Source organism: Lissotriton helveticus, chromosome 6 (genome assembly GCF_964261635.1).
Source record: "Lissotriton helveticus chromosome 6, aLisHel1.1, whole genome shotgun sequence".
Lineage (NCBI taxonomy): Eukaryota > Metazoa > Chordata > Amphibia > Caudata > Salamandridae > Lissotriton > Lissotriton helveticus.
This window is the reverse complement of record NC_136067.1, coordinates 2,126,904,456-2,126,922,221: the sequence shown is the minus strand read 5'-3', so window position 1 is coordinate 2,126,922,221 and position 17,766 is coordinate 2,126,904,456.

The window sequence follows — 17,766 nt, the reverse complement described above, 5'->3', positions numbered from 1 at the left end:
TCCTCTGGTCCGATCACTTTTTGATAGAGTTTCTCCTTTTGACTGGCCCAACAAAACCCTTGCACAAAAAACTGGCCCCGCCAATACTGCGCCGTCAATGGCATAAAATATCAGTGGATAATTTGCGGGATAAATGGATACAACCTATATTCACTGATGAAGACACAGCTGACACTGCTTTAGGGAAACTCAACAAATCGCTAAAATCAGCCATCGACATTCTGGCCCCACTAAAACCTCATAAACAATATCTTTCAACCAAGCAAGAAAAATGGTATTCACCTGATCTTAGGAAAGAGAAACAGAAATGCAGGCGTCTAGAAAAAGCATGGAGGAAATCAAAAACTGAAGAGAAAAGGATAATCTATCAAAAGGCCCAGTTAACTTACTATAAAAACATAAAGCAAGCTAGGAAGAACTGTCTTTCCTCACAATTAGCAGAGGCAGGCAATTGTCCAAGGGAGCTGTTCAAAATACTACAGAGTTTTGTAAAACCCACAGCAAGTGAGAGCCCCGATGAATTCTCCCAAGTACTCTGTAATGAGATCTCTATGTTCTTTGAGGACAAAATCAACCTCATCTATAATAAAATCCTAGCGTCCAACGGTGCTGGAATCACATTTCCCCTCCCTATAGATCTGCCAATTCAGAATAAAAATTCACTACTCTCCTTCCCACCAGTTAGCGATCTTGATCTACCACCCCTTATCAACCATATAAAAACTGGGTCTCCCAACGACTTCCTTCCAGCTAAAATGCTCCCCCCTCTGATCACCTTCCTGGGACCCTCCATACAGTCAGTGATGAACATCTCACTGACGGTAGGTCAAGTCCCAAGGGAATGGAAGGTTGCGGTGGTGAACCCAATAAGGAAAAAGTCGGCCTCTCCCTGGACAGACCTCCCTAACCTGCGGCCCATTTCCCTCCTACCACACATAGGGAAGATGACTGAGAAGCATGTTAATACCCACCTATCAAATTATATCGAGGCAACGGATGGCCTGGACCAATCACAATCTGGGTTCAGGCCAAACCACAGCACCGAATCAGCCCTCCTAGCAGTGACCAACAACATCAGGATGACACTGGATGATGGGGGTCTATGATTCTGGTGCTGTTGGACTTATCCGCTGCCTTTGATACGGTGTCTCATGAAGTGCTTCTCGGTCGTCTGAGGGATGTGGGACTGGGGGGTACAGCTCTGTCCTGGATGGAGAGCTTTCTCTCTGGCCGCTCTCAAGAAGTCAGGCTGGGCTCCCACAAATCCATCTCTAGGGAGCTCACCAGGGGAGTGCCACAGGGCTCATGTCTAAGCCCCACATTATTTAATGTGTACGTGGCCCCCCTGGCCGACTTAGTGAGGTCCTTTGGGTTCACCCCGGTGTCATACGCCGATGACACCCAACTTCTGTTCCCTTTCAAAACCTTTACACCTGCCTTAAAACAATCCTTTGCAGATGGAATGAGGGCAGTATCAGAGTGGATGGCCAAGAACTGCCTTCAATGTAATGTGGGCAAAACAGAAGTACTACTGTTTGGGGATGCAGGGAAACTATGGTCTGATGAGTGGTGGCCTTTAGAACTAGGACCTGTTTCCAATCCGAAACAGACCGTGAAAAACTTGGGGGTGCTATTCGATCAAGCCCTAACATTCAAAGATCATGTTAACCAAGTCGCCGGTACATGTTTCCGGGCCATTGGACTTCTGAGAAGAGTGTTCCCATACCTCCCAGACACACACAGAAAGACCTTAGTTCAGGCATTAGTCATAAGCAGATTGGACTACTGCAATGGCCTTCTCCTTTCAACTAACGAAGGCCAATTTACCAAACTGCAAGTAGTCCAAAATACGGCGGCAAGGCTAGTTCTAAATGTTCCACCTAGAACTCCCTCCCGCCCTCTGCTTACTGAACTACATTGGCTTCCTGTACAGCAACGTGCCAAGTTTAAAATGTTATGCTCCATCCACAAATGCCTGATAGGCATGGGGCCTAAATACCTGACTAAAACCTTTCAACCCTATGTCCCTGGGCGATCACTACGCTCAAGCAACCTTCAGCTTCTGCAGGTGCCTAGAATAAAAAAATCCAGACAGGGAGGTCGTGCCCTGGCACACACAGGTCCAGTTCTCTGGAACTCTCTCCCCCAGACACTAAAACAAATCACCAATCACCTGTCCTTCCGAAAAACTCTCAAAACCCATCTTTTCACTAATAGTTAAAATACACCTCCCCCACTCAGTCACCTTTGAGCACGAATCTGTATATCCTATGTTCCTTCACCAGGCAAAAGCGCGGAGATACCCCTTCGGGGGTTTATTCAGGCGCGTTATAAGACCATTAAAAAAATAAAATAAATGCAGTCACTTTCGACTAACTGTAATTTTGGACCTATTACTGATGAGATGATTAGAGACCAAATTACAGTCCACGTTAAGAGCAAAAACATCTAAGAACAATTGTGGCTTTTTTTTATAGTCTACGTTAAGAGCAAAAACGTCCAAGAACAATTGTGGCTTTTGGGGGATCCAAACTTACAGATGGTTATTGCTACTGTCAAAGCTCAAGAACAATCAGAAAGATGGATGAAAACATTGAGCAAAGACAATTAGAATGCAGAGGATATGTGTAGCATGGGTTCAAGTGGTCCCAGGGCAGGTAGTCAGTCTCTGGTAGCTTTCACTGAAATATTCAACCTGTGAATACCAGCAGTTTCCATGGGGGTAATCAAACACTCAGAAGAAGAGACAGGAATTGTTACTGTTTTAAATGTGGCAGCACCAACCATATAGCCTTGTAACTTTTATGTCCTGCCTGAGGTAGAGAATGCAGCAAGTGTGGGCGTCTAGGACAGAGTTGCAGAGATTCCAGAAAATAGGTGGTGCCACAGGCATGTAAGTGATGCTGAAGGCAATAAGGGTATAGTTCTGTCCATTTCTAAAGGTATGGATGGGTCAGAAATGGATGGTACTGAGGTACAGGAAGTTTAGAGACCACCCAAATGTAGTGTTTGGGTATTAGAAGTAAGTTTAGAGTTGATGGCTGATTCAGGATCACCATAGACTATTGTTACTAAAGACTATTGTGTGTGACGGTTAGGCAAAAAAATATGTTTGGATACGCTCAAGGAGTCTAATATAATTGCAGAGTTTTGAAGGTTCCAGGATTGACATGTTAGAGTATGAGGGAGTAGATATTGAGTTCAAAGGGAGAATGCGCAGATTAAATTATATCAGGCTATCAACGATGTGAATGTGTTGGGGTGGCAAGACCAACAAAACGTGGGCATTATGCTTAACCTGAGGTGTAAGGATCCTGTGTTATTACAGTCTGAGGGGGAACAAAGGGATGGAATAATACAAATGTTCTCCAACGTTTCAGTCATCGTATTAAAGTAAAAGCTAATGCTGTTCCTGTGAAACAGAAACTTAAGGGGGTACCAGTGAATGTCAAGCAGGAATTAAAAGGAGTGCTGGAAGAGTTTGTCAACGATGCGATAATTGAAGAGGTAGAATCCTCTGAGCGGGTATCCCCCATTGTTTTGGCTCGCAAACCTTAATAGGGCATCAGGGTATGTGTGGACATGAGGGCCCTTAATGCAGATTTAGTGGTGGAATGTCACCTATTGCCTCACATAAATTAAGTTTTGAGTATGTTTGAAGAGCCAAAGTTTTTTCCACTTTGGATCTTAGTTTGGAATACTATCAAATTGCACTTAGAGGAACTCAAGCATTTCACTGCGTTTCTTATTCCCTAGGGTTGATTTCAATTTAAAAGGATGCCATTTGGACTTGCCTCTGCTGCTTCGTTATTCCAGAGAGCTAATTCCACATTTTTAAAGATCTTGATAAATGTGTGAAGTGTTTCCAGTATGACATCTTGATATTTTCTCAAAATGAGAAAAAAACAGGGAGCATGTAGTTACTGTGTGGAAACTATTGGAACATCATGAATTAATACTGAAGGGAGAGAAATGTAAACTTTTCGGTGAATCTGTTGAATATGTAGGGCACACTTTGTCGGGTGATCGGGTGGTTCCAAAAAATGCTCCTGCTAACACGGAGAAACTTTTATTTTTTGCAGGATTAGGCTAATATTATAGTGAATTCATACAGGCTTTTGCTACTGAGACCTTACGAGGAGTAAAGCATAATTTATATGGACAAACAACAGGTTGCTTTCCAGCAGATAAAAAGGGAAATTGCACATGCTCCCCACATTGTGAACTTTTTGTAGAAATGAAACAACATGTGTGTGTAACCTGCACACCTTACTTTTAAACCTTTCTTCAATTTAAAAAAATCGGTGCAGACCTGCTACCTGACTGACCCCTGTCAGGTCTCTAAAATAACTGAACACTCAGACACAACTATGTCTAGTGCAGGAGTGCACTGTTCGAACTTGCTCAGGTGCGAAATTTCAACCACTCTTTTATATCATTTATCTTAATGCTAAAGTATTAATTTCAACATTCATTAATTTGTGTTAGACCATCATTATTCTGATGAACAACAGAAATAACCACAATAATTACAATTCATTGATTGTTTACTATACTGGTTTTCACAAAATGCATAGTTTTTTCAGCCTTCTTTCGCAAACATATTGACAATTGGTTTTCATTGAAAATATTATTCACTCATTCCTGACAAATGCCAAACTAATGCAAATACAAATAAGCAATTCCATCAAAACTTGCAGCGACTCCCAATGCATTTCGATGCTTAAGCATCTTCGTCAGGGGAAATGCTGTATAAGAAAAAGTAACAATGTATACATATTTCTGAAACATTGTAATCAAACCTCAATTGGTGCTCATGCACTACATAATAAGTGAACACACAACCTATTTATTCATGCAAATGCATTATATCACTTAATCCAAGCATGCCAGCTGTCCAAGCAATTGAATGGTAATTACTACTGTGGTATGCCCTATACATGCCACCAAGTTTAGTCTAGTGCACCCAACGTCTGTGTCATGTAGGCAAGTGAACTGTGTGAAACAATGTGAAAATAAAACTTACCCTCCACGCGGGCACTATGTCACCTTAACTCTAATTCCGCTAAAAAACGACAGTTCCTGGAAACAAAAGAAACTAACATAAATATGCCAGTACTAAATATCAAGTGCCTCTAAACACCCTGTGTAGAACCGCTACTTACTTCCTGCTGTCACAACGAAAACTCGAAACTTCTGGTTTACTGCTACTCCGCCTGAGGAACAAGAACAAACCTCACTACGTGCGTAGTTTCATGTCCTTTTTTTGAAAAAAGTCACAATCTGATATCGTAGTTGTACTAGCCCCATACACTACCTTAGACTTCTTGCCAATTTGTGAACAATGTCTACATCGCCTGGTCGAGTTCGTGAAGAACGCCGAGCATCGGCACAACTTGCCGGGACGTTATTTACTATCGCCCGACATCAACAACGGACTGGTGTCCCCGCCCCCTTTCTCGTAACCTCCATTCATTTTCGTGATACTTCACGATTCTCCGAAACGTGTAATTTAATTTAAAAATATGTTTAATAATATACATGCTTCTGATCATGTCCAACGTAGCATAGTGCAAGTCCATTTAAAAATAAACACGAACACCCAAAGCATGTGAATAGAAAGAGGACTAAAGTTTTCGAATACGAAAACTTTATTGAGAAAACTGTATCACCAAAATACTCTATTCTCTCTGCTCATTATCTATGCAGTATATCAAGTATTCATGTGCACATGTCCTCATGGTGTAGTGTAGCTCCTATTTTCCCAATAGGCTCTGCGCATTGGAATAGTACCTACAGCAGTAAAGGCCTAGGCCAGACGTTAACTAGGTCTACTACTGTCGATACTAGACTTAATTTTTGGGTTTGCCAGCTAAGCTCAGAGTTCGCTAGAAACTTTCTCGAATGTTCAAGGAAGGATTAACTCCCCTGATTAGACAAGAAGGGATTTAGTTTCTGACAACCATAGAACATGACAACTTTGCTCTCCCCTAATCAAGAGTCAATCTCAAGAGTCGTGTGAGCACAAGGCAATTATTTTACTCAGTCAGTACGTGCATTCTTAGTCTCATCAGAATGTAGAGAAAAGGAAGAGACGGGCGTGTTCAATAAAAGATGTTATTTATTGATCAGTCTCTTTTCTCGTACAAGAGAAATGGATCGATATTATTGCAATACTTATAGTTAAGTAAAGTGCATACATTAAAAGCAATAGTATAAAATAATACTGTAAAAACATTGATATGGTTTCTGAGCCATATGATGTTTAAAATGATTAAAATATATTTACATACACATATACATTTGACTAAACGTACTCAACTGGTGTTTCTAAATACGCCTACCCCGTGTACCTGACCTAAGTCTAATACGTGGGCGGGAATAGAAAGTTACAGTTTAAGTTAAGTTTGTTTTTGCCAAGTGAATAACTAAAGAATTCTCTAGGAGGGGTTATTCAGTTCTGTACCTGGAATTTAGGATGAATGAGGAATGGTATCTCTTTCTCTGCTCTCGATATTCCAGGCTGCCTGCGAGGGCTGCCCAGAAGCGCCGGTGCTGGGTCTCTCGGCTTGAGATAGCAGCGCGTCTCTCAGCGCGTCAGGAAGGCGGGGCTGTTGCCTGCGGGGTCTGCTTCTGCTCTCGGCTTCGGCAAGTATGGCTGCTCCGTCTTGTCACCACGCGTGTGTTTGCATAGGGCAAGGTCGGCAATATTTATACCTTAAAGGTGCCGGGATTGACGTAAGGATGGACATAGGTACGTCAATAAAGATGTCATACGACTTGCTCGTTAGCACATTCTTTACTAAAGTTCTCTGTGAATTCAAAACAATGGCCGCACGGATTATCCAGGTTGTCATAGGTTTGATTTGTTATGAGAACGTCGTATGCCTTATCAGGGGCTGGAGGAATGTCGCTTGTCTAATTAGATCTCAAGCGTTATGACCTAATCAGATAACACGTTCCTGTGCCGTAGTGTGACTGCGTCAGATAACGGTATCTGCATCATGGGGGATTTCTTGCCTCATGGGCTGACTGTTAGTTAACTAGCTAGGTAGGTTAACCAGAATATGGTCAGGAATAGGGGGATCGATTCAGAACCTATAGAAATACACGACACCCACTCCACGCTAACTATGGTCATATCTACTAATCTATGCATAGTATAACATAGTACAACATACTATAGAGTATAGTGTATACCTTACCACCCCAAAATACATAAATGCATTTTGAAATTTTCAAATATACTGAAAAATTGCAGTCATATATATTGTATGCACTTAAGCTATGAATTAAATGCAAAAGTAAACACGCATTGTTATGCATTATTGCTTGTTGGTATATGAGAAATACACATGAAATGGCTCTTAATATGGCTATACAGAAAAAAAGTCGAAACCATTTCATCACATAAAATATATTGTGAACATACCAGCGGGCAGCTAAAGTCTATATAAAGTCTATAAAGTATCTAAAAAAATAGAAATCTTAGTTCTCTAGGAATAGTTTCTTACTTTAAGCAGAAGGTCAGTGTCCCGGGGAAAAATATATAGAAAAATATTTTAAGGGCTTGCTGAAAAAAGTTGCTGTCCGTGAACTGGATTGTAATTGTTCATGTGACTTTATTTTTTAAGTTGAAGGCCGGATTCAGGGAACGCCGTGTGCGAGTTTACTCAAAAGTCTCTATTTCTGTTCCGGAGAGAACATCATATCATTCAGGCTTTCGAAAAAACGGTCAACAGCTTCATGGGAAAGTTCCACTAAGTCGGAAATAGGGGTAACCATGCATTCATGCGCATGATTGTCTGCATTGACATTCTGATTTGCATTGCTGACAGAAGGTCGTACCTGTTCGATGCTGCTTTCATCTTGAACTTCACTACTCTTCAATCGCAGTGGTGAAGATTCCAGGAATGCCGTCATCAGAATTGGCAGCCTTTGAGGGCAGCACAGTGTGTGAACCTTGGTAGGAACCAACAGTGTATCTGCATCCACCGGCGCATCCGATTGTAGCGTCAGACAGGTGTCTAACACGCATTCTTCTCCGCATAGCAGACACCTTAGTACAGGTAAAACACACCTTTGCCACATTGGTCGAAATGATAGAAACCAAGTCATGTTTAGGTCTCTAAGCCGGGAAAGTCCCAGGATTTTTGATATCCGGTCCCGGTATCCAATGGCTAGGATCGTATCTTCCATTGTCGCGAGAGTTTGATCTGTGACATGGGTTGCCATAACGAAAAATAAGGACTAGGAATAGGATTCCTGCAATTAGTCCCAGGATCAGGGGAAGTCCGCCAAAAATCGAATGGACGAAATCTGGAAAAATACCCAGTATGGCTTTGAATGGTGTTAATGCCATCGAAAATACTGTCTTAAATACCTTTGAGACCCCTGTGGTATCAGAAATATTTAAGATTTCGCTCAGGATTTCCGCGAAATGTACGGGGGAATTGGTTGATAATAATGTATGTATCTCTGCAGTCGTCCTTGCGACTTGTAGATCATACGTTTCTTTTGATGACGTGAGCCTTGTAGGCGTCTGAAGAAGCACTGTTTTCATTCTGCTTAAAGTGTCTATTCGAATAGAAGTAATTTTCAAACTGGGCCATGCCCTCGCCTCCCTGTCTGGAAAGGAGCTGGGGAACAAAGATCGTCCACAGCACTTGACCTTCGCCGTCGTAGTGACGAGATAAGGAGTCCCGGGCATAAGACTACAACATCTGCGGTCTACAATAAGAATGTAACTCCCATTATAGAGTCTTTGAAAGAATGGTTCTATTTCAGTTGCAGGTGCGCCTTGCTGGTGACATGAAAGGTTGTATGAATTCCCTTCACAGGCTCCGTGCAAACTAATACCGTTACACAGAAGCGTGCCGCTTAGTGACATAGCACAATTGTTGCCACTAAGAAACACTTTCTGTCCTTTGTTACTGACACATGCATGTGAATAGGGCAGGTTCCAAGTTGTTTTAAGGTACCCCTTTCCCAATTTCTCGTACATGCCAGCCTGTATATATTTTTGGCAGTATTGAAACCTGAAGGTTGAGATTGGAATATTTATGATTCCGTGGATTATCCATTCACTGACAGGTCGTTCTGACATTGTCAACGGTAATCTTTCTAGTTTTTCAATGCTCAAGATTGTATAATCAGCACCCTTCTGCGCCATACCGATTTGTCTATCAGTAAGGTTAAAGATTTGGAATAGTGACGTAGTGTTGATTTAAACGCCAAGGCATATAGCCTGAACGCAGATTTTGTAACGTCCAGCCAAGCTGTACGATAGAACGCAATTGTGACTGACCATGTTGTAATAACAGTAAGTCTTGCGATAATATATCGATTGCTGAAGACACAATGCTGTCCAATGAAAAAATTCTGGAGGACAGAGTCATTAACCCATTGTCCACTACAGAAAGTGATTTTTCCAAATTAATACGGTCAATTTCCCGTATTCTTTCTGCTGTCTCAATTTGAGTAACCTTCCAGGCCTCATTGTATGCTGCATATACAGAGGCTGCTATGAAACGCTTTTGACGCTGTTTGCGTGGTCCCATTATGAAATCACGCAAGTCAGCACCATCAGTAAGTAAAGTTAGGTGTTGCTTAATTTCAGGCAGTGTGGAAGTTTGTAGCCATTGAAGGCATAATTTGCCCACACTGTAGGTTGTTATTATCCCTGGGTGATGTCTTTGGGGATATCTAGGGTCTGGCCTGGTCATTTTGAAACCCTGTGTTTTATTCAGGAATCTATCTTGACAGTTATTTGTATCTGTGGGCCAGATCAACCATTGTTTCCAATCAGGATGTGTTCTGTTTTGGTTAAGTATATGGTTTATGTCTATTCCTTCATCTGTATCAGAGTTATTGCTAAACATTGTTGGCTTTGGAATAGACGGGTTATTTAAATCTTTGATTTTGGCTAAGCCAAGACAGGTGGTTTGTTGAACAGTGTCATTTAAAAATATCATTTGTTCTGGGATCATGCAGGCTCTAAACAAAGCTTCTAAACCCTGTACTTGCCATTCTTTTGTGCCCCAAACACTTTTCAAATCAACATTTTTGTCCCAATAATCGAATCCAAAAGTATTCATTTTTTCAAAGAATGAATCAGAATAAATCAATTTTGTGTTGGTTATCATGGTTTTGGTCCCTGTCTTGTTTGACAATTTATAATAAAATGTTTCAGCATTACTAGTGTTAAAACCTTGAAAGTATGAATATTTGTCATAAACGGTTCTAGAGCTCCCTTTTGGAGGTGTAGCACAATGTTCCCATTGATTAAAATTTAAAACATTTCTAGGTTGTGCAGATTTATGCAAGAAATGGTTACCATAGTGGTTATAGCAATACATACTATCATAATTTGTAGAACCTTGCAAATAATCATGTTTTGTAAATTTAGCAGACATTACTAAGTCAGACATCATATTGTTTATACTTTCAAAGTCCCAATCATCAGCAAATGAGTTTGGTTTTGCAAAGTCACTCAAAGAGATCTTAATTTGGTGTGGATATTTCAGGATCTCGACCGGACCATAAATTTCATAGTCAGTGTTGTCCCAGGCTACCCCACCAGGTATTGGAATTGCTGTGAAGTTGGCTGAAGAAAGTTCTCGTTTCTCGACGTGTGAAGATGTGTGTGGTTTGAGGACCAAGTTGATGTTCTGACTTGCTGTGTCCATTTTAGCATATTTTCCCTCAATGAAGCGTCCCAAAGTAAATACCATGATGAGCCAAAGTATGAGGATAAATGCACCAAAACCCACCCAAAATTCAATCCATGGAGAAATCAGATATGTTTCTTTTAGTTGTTTCAAAAGTTCCTTCGCTTTGTCTTTAAAGGATTTTGATGATGCCTGTGTCTTTTGTTCGCTGAAGCCTTCAGAGGAATCATCGAAGTTGATGAAGTAACCGGATGCAGTTCTGTCAATTGTTCCAATTGGTTCAGGATTTTTGTTTTTCGCATTTTCACTTGGTACTTCAGTATAGATTGGTGTGTCTCTGCTAAATGTCTTTATTTGGGTTTTCAGAGGTCTAAGTTCTATTGCATTGTTGCATAGTCCTTGTTGTTCTTCTGTAGGCGTTTCGAAAGTGATGAGCCTCTTTGTTAGGACCTCTGTACTGGTAGCAAACCTTGGTGTTCTGCTACTTATTGGGAGTCCACTTGGCCTACTGTTTGTTATTGGCCACATGTTGTGGTTTTACCAGGTCGATGGATACAACTCGGTTCTCCTTTTTTCCAGCAAGTGGCGGTAGTACAACTGATCTTGTCCCGTTGACAGACAAGACAGGAACTGCTTTTCTGTAAGAAGGCCCAAATTCCTTCTTTACCGCGATCTTCTCCCTGACTAGATCCCCGACTTTTGGAATCCAGACAGGTCTTGCTGGGACAGGTGGTGATTCTTCAGTGGTTGTTGGCTGTTGTTTCAACTGTATGTTGCTCAGGTCTTTTCTTGTTTTGTTTAAGTCCTGCAAAATAGCCAAACGGTCTTTGACATCAAAGCTTTTTTCTGTTACCACTGAAGTCTGACTATCAAGGTCAGAGATCAACATCCTAGTTCCGAATAATAATTCGTACGGACTGAATCCCTTCAGAGAATTTCTTGGCAAGTTATTTAGACTACGTTGGACACTTATTAGATGTTTGACCCACCCAGCTCCCGAACCTAATGTCCTTTCCATTATAGATTGCTTTCTGCCTTGGTTTTTTCTTTACACCATCCCATACCCTCAGGAAGGAAGTGAGAAGATTCCCGCTGGGCTGTGCTCATTTGGCCATTCTTTCCCCCCCCAGGCTGGATTGCCTGAGTGAAAAAAAAAATGGTCGAACGTAGCATGCTCTTAGCGTATATGCCATTTAGACTCGCAAATCTTGTATAACAGTCCGGACGTCAGCCGAGTGCTGTGGATCTACATTATAAGTGGAACTAGCCTGTGTATGTTAATCGCAAGCCATTCTTTTTGTTGGTAATATTATCTGCCTTGATACGACGAGGTATTAAACTGCTTCTCTCCCCACTGCGATCTCTGTTGCAGTTTGGGCAGTTTTTTACAAACAAGGTGTAGTGCAGGCTCATGCCTGGCCACCAGTACCGTGATTGTAATTCTTCCAGAGAATCTTTTAATTTAAGGTGTCTGAGACCCTCGCCCATGTGTGCGTCTGCGATTAACAAGTGTCTCCTGTCCATGTTTGGAATCACTCTATCCCCCACTCCAGGGATTCGAGCAAAAGGGACGGAGTTTGCATCGATTATGTATGTATAATTGAGTGGGTAGTTGATCGGTAACGCTGAGCAGTCGCCTTTTGATGACGTTTTCACCGCCAGCAATGTTTCACCGTCAATGTATTTTAATGTACGCTTTTTTCGATCTACGGGAGCCGGTTTACTGGCTGCCGCTGCGGCTGTTTCAGCCAATGAATTCCCCACAACGTGAACGCCATCACGCTGATGACTCAGTGAGTGAGTCACGTGAGTCTTTGGTAGTTCTTTTTTCAAAAGAGCTACTTGTTCCCAGAGAAATCTCTGCTTTATTGGTGCATCTGTGTCATCTTTGTAACCGTTCTGAATCCATGTCTGCAAATCCTTGTTATATGCTTTGACGCAGAAATATGAATCTGACACTATAAGTGTCGGGAATTCGCGATCCGCATTATCTAGCGCCATTTTCAAAGCTATTATTTCAGTTTGCATTTCTGAATTTGTTTCTACTGAGTGTGATTTTGTTAATAGAGGTCTTAGTTTACCTCCGCGCCACACTTCTTTTGTGATCTCACATGTGGGATTGTATGCATGTTCTCCCCAAACGGAGGGTTGAGCATGTCCGTCTGTATAGATTACACAGGCGTAATGTCGTAGAGGCAGAATGTCGGTTGGCAGAGGATACGTCTTTTCATATTTTAGATTTTTTAATTCTTCTAGTTCTGGATCAAAGAAGTAGTATACTTTGTCCGTTGTGATTGAATTTACCCATTGTAACCATTCTGGATCCAATGTTGTTGTTGGTAAATTACACGGTGTTGTTAATGCTTCAAAGGCTGATTCAGCTGTTCTGACTGTGATATGTCTACCGTCAGCTATGTCTTTTTCTCTAGCTATTGCGGTTTGAACTGCTTGAACAATTTTTCCTTTGTTGCTGAATCTCTGTTCAGCTTTTGTGTACAAGTGTGATCTGAATGCAATTGGTACCTTTTCTCCCTCATTAGAGGTCAGGTATGTGAATCCGCATCTCCCTGGGATGACTCGGATCACAAGGTTGCGTGTATTATCACGGGTTTCTAATTTTGTTTTAATTAGCATGTCTGTTTGTAAGGATCTCAAAATTTCTGTGTGTGTTTGAGTCCAACTGGATCTTTTAAAGTCTGGTTTAATTAGATCGTAAAGGGGTTTGACCCTTTCTGCGTAATTTGCAATGTAAGTTCTTCCGAAATTTAGGAAGCCTAGAATTGACTGTAGGTTTTTTAGTGTTTTAGGAGCTTGGATTACGGCACATTTCTCTAGGAAATTGTCTGCCAGGCTTTTGCCTTCACTTGATAACTCATATCCTAAGAATAGGACTGTCAGATGGGCAATTCTGGATTTTTTGAAGTTGAATTTGTAACCCTCTGCAGCGAAACCAAGTATTATGGTGTTCACTCTTTTCAAGTGAGTTTCCAAGTCATCATCTGTTAAGTAAATGTCATCCACATAAGATAATGCTTCATCATCATATTGTTGTAGTAATTCTGTTACTCTCGCTGAGAATACCCCCGGGCTATTCTTGTACCCCTGGGCTAACCGACAGAATTGTTTTTGAGTGCCATTTACTGAGAAAGCTGTTAAATATCTGCTCTCTGGTGCTATGTTTTGACAAAAGAATCCGTTGGAGATGTCCAAGGTAGTTTTGTATTTTTTGCGCACTATGTTATTCATTAGTGCAGCACTGTGTGAGTTTTGCACTGCAAAAGTTTTGCAACATGTGTTAAGGTGTCGGTAATCCAAAACTAGACGGTATGAATTGTCTGGTTTGGAGACCGGAAACAAAGGATTGTTCATTTGTGAGGTGCAAGTTTCAATCACCCCCTGGTATTCTAGCTGATCTAGTATTTCATTTACTTGTTTTTTAGCTTCTTGCTTAATTGGGTACTGCCTTTGTGCAGTTGGTTGTGATTTTAACTGGATTTTGTGAGGAGGAGAATCCTCATCCCATCCTACATGATTTTTATATAAAGCAGGTGCTAAGGCCACTGCCCACTTTCTAGCAAGTGTGTATTTTTTATGAATCGGGATTTGATTCGAGAAGGCAGGCATAATTACTTCTTCGCCACGAGGGCACTCCCTGACAAACTCTGGTGGCCAGTCTTTTTCAGCTAGAAGTATGTCATAACCCTTTGAGAGGTTATCCCAAAATAGTCCCCTTATTTTCCTAGTCTTATCTCCCTCTATACGTAATGTTATCTCGTATATTTTGTGGGGCTTGCTAACTCTGGTATCTGCAGTTTCCACTTGAAGGTATTCATTCGTGTCCACTGTCTCCAGATGATCCATAAGGACTTTGCGAGCTATGCTCACCTCTGCTGCGCTGTCTAGCATTGTCTGAGCCCACTCTCCGTTTTTCAGTTGTGTCCTCAGTATTCTCGGCATTGTTAACTACCTTGATACTGGCTACCTTCTTTTTTGGAAATTGTGATTTCTTTTTCAGTTGAGCAGGTTCCTTGTCTTTGGACTTGGCGTGCTCTTCTGATCGTCCTCTTCTTTCCGATTTCTGCGAGGAATTCTGAAAAGATTGAGAGGGACGTGTATCAATGTCTTGATATCTATCAGGTTTTTTTATATTATCCCTATTTCTAAGGTTATATCTATTCCCAGAGGGTTCACTCTGAGGTGACCTTTGTCTCGGGTTTGGAGATTTCTCTCTTCGCCTAGGAGACCTTCCTCTGGACTGGAATTTCTTTTCTTTTGGATTGGATTGTTTGTTCCCATCCCAGTTCTTTTTTGGTGAATTATTATTATTATTAAAAAACATTTTTTCTGGACTTGTAGTCAGTTGCGGTTTTACTGGTATTCCACCTAGACTATCTCTGCCTAGTTCTTCATAGGATTTTTCTATGATTCTGGCAATTTCAGCTGGTTGGTCTGCTATATCTGTCTCTTTTAACCTCTGGCGGATCGCCACGTTTGCTGCTTCACCCTTTATGTTGGCTAGTAATATAGCCGAGACCTGCTTGAAGTCTTTTAGTAATTTCATACCAAGAGTTAAAGCAGGTTCTGGACCGTATTCATCTTGAATTTGTTTTAGCACATCTGGTATTACCGAAATGGATGGAACACCGTGCGTTTTTGTGTAGATGGAAGCAAAGACTGTACCCCAAGTGTCACAGTCCTCAATGTGTGGTGCGATTCCCATTGGGAGACATATAGTCAGAATCCTGTGTTTTTCTAATGGGGTGGTGTCAGGAAACACCGCCTCTATTTGGGTAATTTTCTGTGCCAACCAGAATGGTATTTGTTCCCGTTTAGCTGGAACTTTACCTAGGCAGGATTGGATGTTCTGTGGTGTAATTTTATTTGTGTTCCCCTGGTGAGGGGTCAGCTGTGGAAGTTTAATCGCTGGCTGAATTGTTGAAGTCCGCATTACATACTGAACTAATTGTCTGTGAATTTTTAGTAGTTGTTTTAGCTGTATTAACAGCTCTGCTGCAGGCATTCTTTCGATGTCTGGATATGGTGTGTATCCAGCTAAGACCGGCCACGTTGCTCCTGGTCTTCCTAAAGGACCGAGCCTTGTAATGTGATTATTATGTTTTAGGGCGCCATCAAATAAGAGCAAATGCTCTTGGAATTTGAGTGGTACTTCCACCTCCTCGAAAGGAGTGTACTCATTAGGAGGTTCCTCTACTTTGTAATAGTGGAAGTACTTTGTTATAGTATTAGCTGCTGGAAAATGTATCCATGTATAGTATACCTCTGTCTGCCGATATTCGTGTGCCTCGATTACGAATATGACTGTGCCACCTCTAGGTGTCAGTCCATTTTCTATAAGTTTTAAGGTTATAGATCTCCTTTTGGCGACCGGAATGAGTATTATATCCGCGTCTGCTGCTTGCATGGTAGCATCAGCATCTGCTATTTCAGTAGCTAATCTAGTAACCTCTCGTTCTTCATCGCTGTCCATTTTGCTGACAGGATGGTATTATGTTTATTTGCAGATCAGGTTTCTTTATGGAAACAGAGATTAGATGCACAATATTTTGGAACACTGTTTATCCTTCAACGTTGACTTAGACCAAGAACCATACATAGGAGTTCCCTCCTGCGAGGTTTTGGAGGATATTATAACCTTTCACCCACTCCAGACGTCTTTGGAGTATTTGGAAAAAGGGGTCTGAGTGAGAAAGCACGACTGAGTTACTCTAAATGTCTTACGTTAGTTTTATCGCCCTTTCCAAACGCGTTGGGCGCCATGTAGTGTAGCTCCTATTTTCCCAATAGGCTCTGCGCATTGGAATAGTACCTACAGCAGTAAAGGCCTAGGCCAGACGTTAACTAGGTCTACTACTGTCGATACTAGACTTAATTTTTGGGTTTGCCAGCTAAGCTCAGAGTTCGCTAGAAACTTTCTCGAATGTTCAAGGAAGGATTAACTCCCCTGATTAGACAAGAAGGGATTTAGTTTCTGACAACCATAGAACATGACAACTTTGCTCTCCCCTAATCAAGAGTCAATCTCAAGAGTCGTGTGAGCACAAGGCAATTATTTTACTCAGTCAGTACGTGCATTCTTAGTCTCATCAGAATGTAGAGAAAAGGAAGAGACGGGCGTGTTCAATAAAAGATGTTATTTATTGATCAGTCTCTTTTCTCGTACAAGAGAAATGGATCGATATTATTGCAATACTTATAGTTAAGTAAAGTGCATACATTAAAAGCAATAGTATAAAATAATACTGTAAAAACATTGATATGGTTTCTGAGCCATATGATGTTTAAAATGATTAAAATATATTTACATACACATATACATTTGACTAAACGTACTCAACTGGTGTTTCTAAATACGCCTACCCCGTGTACCTGACCTAAGTCTAATACGTGGGCGGGAATAGAAAGTTACAGTTTAAGTTAAGTTTGTTTTTGCCAAGTGAATAACTAAAGAATTCTCTAGGAGGGGTTATTCAGTTCTGTACCTGGAATTTAGGATGAATGAGGAATGGTATCTCTTTCTCTGCTCTCGATATTCCAGGCTGCCTGCGAGGGCTGCCCAGAAGCGCCGGTGCTGGGTCTCTCGGCTTGAGATAGCAGCGCGTCTCTCAGCGCGTCAGGAAGGCGGGGCTGTTGACTGCGGGGTCTGCTTCTGCTCTCGGCTTCGGCAAGTATGGCTGCTCCGTCTTGTCACCACGCGTGTGTTTGCATAGGGCAAGGTCGGCAATATTTATACCTTAAAGGTGCCGGGATTGACGTAAGGATGGACATAGGTACGTCAATAAAGATGTCATACGACTTGCTCGTTGGCACATTCTTTACTAAAGTTCTCTGTGAAATCAAAACAATGGCCGCACGGATTATCCAGGTTGTCATAGGTTTGATTTGTTATGAGAACGTCGTATGCCTTATCAGGGGCTGGAGGAATGTCGCTTGTCTAATTAGATCTCAAGCGTTATGACCTAATCAGATAACACGTTCCTGTGCCGTAGTGTGACTGCGTCAGATAACGGTATCTGCATCATGGGGGATTTCTTGCCTCATGGGCTGACTGTTAGTTAACTAGCTAGGTAGGTTAACC